Genomic DNA, 9259 nt, shown 5'->3' with positions numbered 1-9259 from the left:
AGCTATATCAAAATTCCATTTGTCAAAAAGATAATGTGAAAATACTGAAGATAAGAAACTCAGTATACTAGCCTGGAATAGCTTTGAACTCTCTAGATACCATTATCTAAAATTAAACATTAATGGATTTTGAAAACTTTAGTAATTGGTCCAAAGGAGGAAACCAGCCAGAAGTCCACAGTTTGCATCTCAAACGCCCAGTGTTAAATAACAAAATGCACATGTGTATACACCTATATAATAAATTGCTTTCACATGCCTGCTGAGGCAAATAGGCAGGTATTATTATTTTTGTTTTGCAGATGAATAAATAAGGCTCAGTGATATTAATTAGGGTTACTCTATGAATAACTGGTCTTCAACTTTGGTTATCTGAAATCACAGCCTGAGTTATTTTCGCTTATACCGCAAGTACCTATCATAAAAGTAGGAGAGGAAGAAATGGAGGCAAGAGAGTGGAGGCTGGTCAAAAGAAAGAGGGAGTGGAATCCATACTAACATCTCTGCCTTTCTCTCTTCTACACATTGTTTCTTGTGTTTCAAGCAATTCTCCCATGTCATCGGTATTTTCTTTCTCTAGTCTAGGTAGCTGGATTATTAATCAACGCTAAGGCATAACTGATGTTCAACTTAAATTTAGTCGATAGCAGTTATATACCTAATTAGGGCTTAGATCTACCAACTAGTTGAATGTGCTCTGGAGATTCTATATTCTACATCATTGCCTATGTTTGTTTCACCTCCTCATTTATTTAGCCTTCTATAATAATATTTACATATGTTAGTTCATTTGACTTTACAGCAGCCTTTATGAAGTAGGCACGACTCTGATCTTTATTTTACAAATGAGGAAATAGAGACTCAGAGAACTCAAGTGACTTCCCCAAGTGACAGAGCTAGGATTTGAATTGACATCTGTTCAACTTCAGAGCCAGAGAGTTACTCCCCACCTTGACAAATGGTTCTAATCTACCCACATGAGCTGAGCCATGTTGGGCAGGATATTTAATTGGCTGAGCGCCTTAATTTCCTCCTTATTTGTCAAATAGGAATAGTGACCACAAAGAGAGAGTTTTTTTTTTATTTTGACCATTAAATAATACCATATATGCAAAAGTTTTTTTGATGTAGTACCTTTGTTATCAACATTGGGTTAAGGAGGGTGAACTGATACATGGAATATTCAAAACTTATAGACTAACCTGGAGTTAAAATGAGGTAGCCACAAGACTGTGGCTTTTGGAGGGTGGTCTTATAATTGACACTTTGCAGTGGAGGTATTTCCCCATTTAATGGGAAGTCTTGTTAGTGTTAGGAGTCATCAGTTTTAACTTTCTATGACAAATAGAGCGTACCACAGATGACTGCATGGTAAAGCCTCAGTCAGAAAGTGGAATTTACTTTTGTTCATCATCAGGAGTTTTGGTCATCATTGTGCCGTTTCTGTCTTGGAGAGGAAGTAGAGTTGGGCACAGTGGAAATCTTTTCAGGCATATTCTTTTTTCTATATTGTTTTGCCATCCTAGTGAATGTATACATGTACACGTATCTATCAACACACACATGCATATCCATAAATACATTTCTTGTCTCTTTTCTTTATTCTTTTAGTCCATTCACCAGGTTTCTCTAAATATGTGATGATAATATATGCTTGATGAGACTGCCACCGTGAAGTCAAACCTCTTTAGGTAATCCTGAGCCTGATTTTCAGAAACAAAATAATAGAATTATTATTTTATGTTGTTAGGTTATAAATGCTTTATGTTTGCAAAGTGTTCTTAGGTTTATGTAGAATCAAGTATAGTGAGTTACAGCAAAGCTTTATGATAACTGGAACTCAGATTAATGTATTTTGCTTGGTTTTTAATATCATTTTCCACTGGAACATATATTTGGTCTTTTCGGTTTTGAACTGACTATTCCTATTTGGAATTAGAACTTCTAAGGAACCACAATTTTTTATTTTGCTGTCTCCACTTTTGTCCTTTTTATCTAAATATAGATTATGCACAGTTCATTTTTAGTATAGCTATTTGTCAGTGCAACAAAAACTTCTGTAAACTTGTACCTTTTTTGTGTGAAGATCTTAAAATCAAAATAATCAACAGTAAACACCACAACTACAGCTGCAGTTTTAAATATTTTATAATCCAATCAAATTGTTCGAGTAGTAATGCATTTAAATGTTGTTATGGAATCCCCTCCAGACTTTTTAAAATGGTTACTCTGTTCCTGGGTTTACTATTTATGAAATTCATAAGGGATGACATTTTTTAATAATGGAGCATCTGACTTAGAGAGCAGTGTTTCTTTTTGTGTCTCAATATAATCTACAATTTTCCAGCCTAATTTTCAGAGGGACACCTCTACAAATTACACTTTTCTTAATGAACATATATACATCTGTTGTTGCTATTGTAATTAAAATGATCTGAAAGGAGAAGTTTTATCTGAGTCATTTAGCATATTTTCAGATATTTGGATAAAGAGGCAGTTTTACCTAAGAAGACAAGGTATATACATAAGGCCTGTAACCAAGTATGACAAATACATTTATAAAAGACTCAAAGCAGAGGTGACCTACAATTAGGTATCATGTGATATTTTAGGCCAGGCCTAGGTCCTGATATAATTTAAATTACTTTTAAATTGTGTAGACTAGAAAAAATAATGGGGATAGAGTTCTATTATTACCACTACAAATAGAACTAAAAATTAACTGAAGCCTTGCTATTGTGCTATGTCTTGGGCTAAAGCACTTTATACAATTTATGCCACAATTTAATATGATTATTTCCATTTTTTCAGATGAGGAATCTAAGCCAAATAGAGGTTATGTACCTCAAATAGTAAATGTTGGGATCTGGGGCTGACCTTAGAGCCTTATGTTTAGTACATATGTATTTAACTAGTACACATGTATTTAATTGTACATATTTATTTAATGCAGCTAATGGACAGAGGATGTTCATTTTCTGAAGCAAGGATTCTTGAATTTTCAAAACACTTATACTCAATGAAATGGATTTTTTAAATTTACAAAAGTTGGAACTTTTTCTCTTTAATGTATTAAATTGATCTAAATATTTAATTAAGGAATTTTGTGTCTGACATAAGAATGAGAAAGTAAATTGATATCAACTATTTTTGTTGGCCTTTATATAGGAAACCTAGTAACTGGTTTTGTGGTTATATTTTAACATGACTTATTCAACTAATGCTTTATTACATACTCACATATAAATATTATTGGGCACCATTAAAAAGTACTTTTATTTAAACTGAAATATGATGTAGAAATGATATTTTAAGACAAATGTGTAAGAAGAGAAAATAAAGATTTGCATTCCTTGGTCTTATTAGAGACCAGATCACATAAAAGTGTCCTTTATACTTTTACAGTTTGGCGTGAAAAAAATTCAGTTTGGGGTTAACATTCTATGTATCTCTCTGAAGTATCACAAAATTTAAAAAGTAAGCACAACTAGTGAAAATACCTTATCCTAATATTCTAACATCAGAATAAATACATACAGAATAGACAAAAACATTGGATGGCACAGTAAAGTTACAGTGCATCTAAATTTTCAGAAATACTTGGGTGCAATACAATATGATCAAAGGAGACAGCAACATTTAAAGTCAAGGAGATATCTATTTAGTCCACCGAACTGCTCTTTGTTTAACTTTAACTTTATTTGTTTAACTTTATTTCCTTGTAATTTAGAGGAATAAATTTTCACTGAAAATGGAAAACAAAGATATAGATATGTTGGCCTAGTTCTATCAAATACTATTTGCTGATACTATTGCAAATATACTATTTGCAAATACTATTATTTGCTGATAGTCTTTGAACAAAGCAATATTTGAAAAACTGTTTTAATGCATATTATATGGGGGGGCGATGAGTTAAGCACTCTTGTAGACAAATCATTTAACCTTCACACAATCTCTACAAAAAGTCTATTTTCAACCAGTTGAGTTTTTAAAACTCAGTAGGCTCAATGACTTACCTAACAGCTTGTAATTGGAAATAAATGGTAGGACCAAGATTGAGTTCCAGGTCTCCCTACCCAAATCCCTTGTGTTCTGGCCACTTTATGATGATCTTAGAATGTCCCATAGGCAGTAAATGCTTCCCCTTCAAGCCTCATCCAAAGCAATTTCTGTGCCTGAATTATTTCCCATGAATTTTTTCAAGATGCCAGAAGCTACTTGGCTGCCATGAAATACCACGGTAACAAAAGTCACTGCTCTTCAGTCAAGTTACAAATATCCAGTTGAACAATAAGGAACACTTCATACAAAATTACTTGGCGTACATCAAATGTGCCCTCCGCAATTCTCTGAGTTCTTCTGTGGTTCTAGATGGGGCTTTGCCTCTGAACTTAAGGGATGCTCTTCTCTCCTACACCTGCACGCCTTCCTGAACAGATTCATTACTTCACTCTCTCCTCAAACTTCATTCTTTCTTGTTGAAGAAATTCTTCCTTGTGTAAACTGTCCCTGCTATCCCTTTGATGAATTCTAACCTGAACTCCAGGCAGTAATTGAGACTTCTTTTGCAGATATATTTCCCTAAGACACTTTGGGTTCCGTGTTGAACATGTCTTTTCACTCTAAGTAGGGTCCCAGTTGTCTGACTTCTTTAGGTAAGTTACATGCTTGCTTTCCCTATAGACCTACACCAATTTTCTGTGTTTTTCCCATGGAAAACTTCAACTAGCTCCTTTGCTAGGCCATCCTTAGTTATGTATACAGTTAGAAAATTAGAAAGTGACTTATTGAAAATGTTATCAAAACTATTTGATGTGCATTTAAGTCAATTAATACCAGACATTCATAAGTGATACTGGTATAATCTTATCTTCATTTTGTAATATAAATCTAGGCCTTTTGTAGGACCTAGTAAAACTCCCTGTTCATATATTCAGCAATTATTTGGCAAGGGTCTGTTATGTGCAGACACTCTTTTTGGAGAGCATGTATATGTCTTATGAATCACTGTACATCCAGTGAGTAGTACTGTATATTATATGTAATAGGTCAATTGACAAGGCTTGCTGCTTGGCTAGGTGCTAAGAAGTTTAACAGTAACATCCCTTGACCCTCCCTGCCGTAATCAGATTTTGATCTGATTTGTTTTTCAGATTTTGTTCTAGTTTTCCTGTAATTAAATGTTCATAGAATCCCGAATCATATCCATAAGTGTATGTGATTATCAGTGCAAAATATCCATGCTCAGTGATGCATATTAGTTATGCTAATGCCTCCATCAAGTTTCTCTGGGTCTTGCTTGTGTCACTTTCCCTATTCTGAGTATTTACTTCTTTCAGTATGACAGGGCAACTTTAAAAGATGAGAACAAAAGTCCAAGTCCACTTAGTAGTTACAAAGTGAATTCACTTTGTGTGGCCAAGGGACCCCTGACAATGGACATGGCTTGGTCAGAGCTGGTTTCTGCAGCCATCAGAATGTATCAGCTCCATCTGTGATGTCTATATCATCTGGCAATTCACGTCTTTTTTATCTAGTAGAAAATTCTAGCTAATCTGAGGACAACAGGGAAATAGATGTTTCCCAATGTGTGTTCTGCTAAACACCCATCCCAAAGGATATTATGAAAAAGAAAGGGGAGGAGGCTATATAGTTAATATTGTGGGGTTTTATTATATATTTAATAATTTGGAAAACACAAGGGATCATCGAGTTGTGTAGGTTTCTTTGTCGAATAATTTCTCAAGGCTTTTAACATGCCAGTATTAACAGGGACTCTTCCAGAAAGGGATATAAGGTTTAGTGTTCCTAAAATACCCCAAATGTGTTTTGACTATGGAGCCCTTTATTATTCTTTTTCTCAGAGCATCTCTAAGAACAACTGCTCAAAGAAACTTGGGAGCTTTGCTTAGGGAACTCTGAATACAGGACCACAAAAAGCATATCTTAGAGGATCAAGAGGTTCTCTGAGAATCTTAATCCAAGCTGTGTTACTAATATTACCATGGCATAATATTTAGTATGAAGTAAGCATTGTGAATTAAGGATAGGTCATTATTTTCATATTTTGCTGATGAAGAAACTGAAATGTAGGCAATTCAACTCGATTTCCCATGGTTTCTCTGTTGGGAAATGTTACAAAACAAAATAAGTGCAAAACAAACAAAAAGAAACCTAGGTCTGTCTGATCCAATCCGACAGTCATTCCCCTATACTGTCCATTTCTCACTGGCTTTCACTGGGCAGTCGGGGCAGAGAAATAATGCTAGTCTGCACCCCCTCCTGCTCCTGGGCCATGGCAGATTTACAACCAAATCTGAGTTTTAATCTCAATGCTGAATAAGCTCTTGAGGTATAAGAGGATGACATCCACTGGGGAATTTTCCCATGAGTCTAATTCATAGCCTCCATTCTTGCCCATGTAAGAGGATTGGCTTTGGAACTGACAGAGGATTTAACCACCACAGCCACCATCACCACTGAAGCTGCTGGTATTTATTATGTGTGGGGTTCGGCAACAAACACTTAAAGTCATGAATGCTTTATCTCATTTAATCTGCCCTCTGAATCCTATATGGTTGGTAAGACTATAAAGACACAGATTTAGAGAAGTTAAGCCAATAATAAAAAGTTAAATAATTAGTAAACAGAGGATCCAGAGATCAAATCCAGATCTGATTGACTGCAAAGCCCACAGGCTTTTCAGTAACCATTTTGTCTCCAAAATCTACACGGATAATCCCTGTATAAATTTCTCCCTGGGGCATGAGTGGATTGGGGTATGAAAGTGCCATAAATTTCCTTTCTCTACAAATTTACCTAGTTTCAAAGCTGAGCATTGTGTTTTATTGTCATAATCCAGGAGAGAAGAAAACAAGGGAGTCAGCATCCCAGCAATTCTGATAGAATGCACCTTGACTCTGTCAAACTCCAGAACTGACCTTCCTGTGTGCTGAAAATCAGCATGGAGAAAGGGATTTATTTGGAGTTGTAACAGCCCTGGCATTTAGGCAACCCTGTAGGAATTGCTGCTAGGTGCATATTTTGTAAGGAATAGACCAATGATGGAACCCCCCTGGGACTGTTTTCTTTTACCTCAACCCAAGGTTTTAAGCACTATGGGCTTATTTTACTCATCAGGGTAATTATAAGGGATTTGACACTATAATCTGGAAAAAAACGTTTTAATTTTGTGAATTGACTCTGTGGATAAAACATTTTTCTTTTCATTTCTAGAATATTTGCTTTTATGGCTTATAGGATCAATAACTTTTCGTGTTTTAAAAATTTCACAAAGCTTCTAAGAAGATCTGAACACAGATGATGGCAAGCAAAAGATAGACATTCAAATGAAACTATTCAGGAGGTCAATAATTTAACACTTTCAGCAAGTATGTTATATCAATTCTCACACAGATCTCTAAGATAAATTTCTTCATTAAAAATCTATTAAGAGTTAGAAGGAATTTATTAAACAAATTATTAATATTTCAGGGCACTGCTAAATAGCAAATTAAAACAAAGCTAAAATAGCACAGGAAAAATATATTTCATGATTAAAAATGAATTTCCACTTGACAATGAATTTTACCAAAGGCTAATTATTTCTCAAATATTTCAGTTTGGAATCTTAATCTTTTTTTTTTTTTTATTCATGAATTAACTAGTAGTCTTTTTCTTTTTTTTAAATCCCGTACTATTTTGGGTCATGTGTTTCTCTTTTGAGGAAAGAAAGACACACATATACGCATACTAACCATTTCTATTGCCTGTTTTTCTTTACAAATGCATATCACCACAAATTATAGTACAAGAGTCATGCTCACTTTTCTTCCTCTTGGTCTTTGTGTATGAGTGACCTTTGATGACCTTCAGTTTAGCCTTGGAATTTCAGTTTATAATAATAGCTGTGTATTCTATATTTGTAAATAATAAAATGTTGAACAGATGATGGTTTTAATGTTCATAGGATGTTTGTTTTACAGCAAATCAAATGAGTTTAACCAACAAACTTAATCAAGTATGGTTTTTATCAAAAACACTGAAGAACTATTCTTAAATCAGGTCAAATATTTGGTTCAATTAATTAAAAGCTTGTTAAGTACAGTTTGATAACACTTGGTTGAATTAGCAACAATATGGTACTGTGAAGGCTTCTCAAGGGTTTACTAAGAGCCAGTCATTTGAATTCAAACGTTTTTGAAGCATTACTGTATCTATGTAGAAACAATGGAACTTGCTTTGTTTTTAATGCTTTAATCCATCTAACCATGTATGCATGCATGAATGTATGCATCCATCAAATGTTTCTTGATAGTTTACATTAAAACACCGTACTTAGTGCAACAGCGTTAAGACATTAGAGGAACATTAAGACAAAATTGTGACTATTATCAAATAGCTGATAGATTAGTCAAGAGGATAAGCAAAATCAGAGCTGCTGATTTCTGAATTTTGTCAGACATGTAAAACAATGTGTGACAAAAGTTGTGTCAATTTTAAGAGATTCTTGAAAGATGAGAAGAATATGAGTATGTTGAGAGTGAGGAGCATATTCTAGAATGGAGGAAATAGCATATTATCCTTAGGAGGACAACCGTAGAAGAAGGATTCTGGATGCAAGTTGTGAATTGAAGAGTATGAATTGCTAGCTTTAGAGGTTGAGAGGGGAGATTACGACAAAAAGCTTTTGGTAACAATTAATCTGGTACAGAGCAGAAGTTGAGTTGGAATTGAAAGATAGGAAACTATTAGAATGGTTACTGGAGATGTCCCAACATAGGCTGCAGACAACTTTGCAGGAATGAATGCCAAAGGAAAATGAAGCATCAGATGGGGAGTGGGCTATATTTTTAAAGTCCCTTCCAGCTGTGAGTTAGAGAAGTAGATTAAAACCCTGGGCTCTGGGTTGAACTCTCTAATTTGCATGCTGGTTCCACCACTGTGGACTGTGACCTTGGACGGATTACTTAGTTCTCAAGTCCTCCATAGTTTACTCGTCAGTAAAATAGGAATAAGTTTAGATTCCATTTCATCATGTTAATGTGAGATTTAAACAGGGTAGCATATATGAAGCCCTTAGCACAGGGCTTCAAACAGTTAAGTCCTGATAAATGTTTGCCTGCACCGTTATTCCACTTCCAGACATTAAGGTTCTAAAGTGTACTAACAGAAAGGGGAGAAAATGGGTTAGGTAGGGAAAGCAGTGCTGAAGTAGAATTCATGGGATTTGGAAACTCATTTGATCATTAAACGT

Source organism: Prionailurus bengalensis, chromosome A3 (genome assembly GCF_016509475.1).
Source record: "Prionailurus bengalensis isolate Pbe53 chromosome A3, Fcat_Pben_1.1_paternal_pri, whole genome shotgun sequence".
Classification (NCBI taxonomy): Eukaryota; Metazoa; Chordata; class Mammalia; order Carnivora; family Felidae; genus Prionailurus; species Prionailurus bengalensis.
This window is presented reverse-complemented; position numbering follows the sequence as displayed.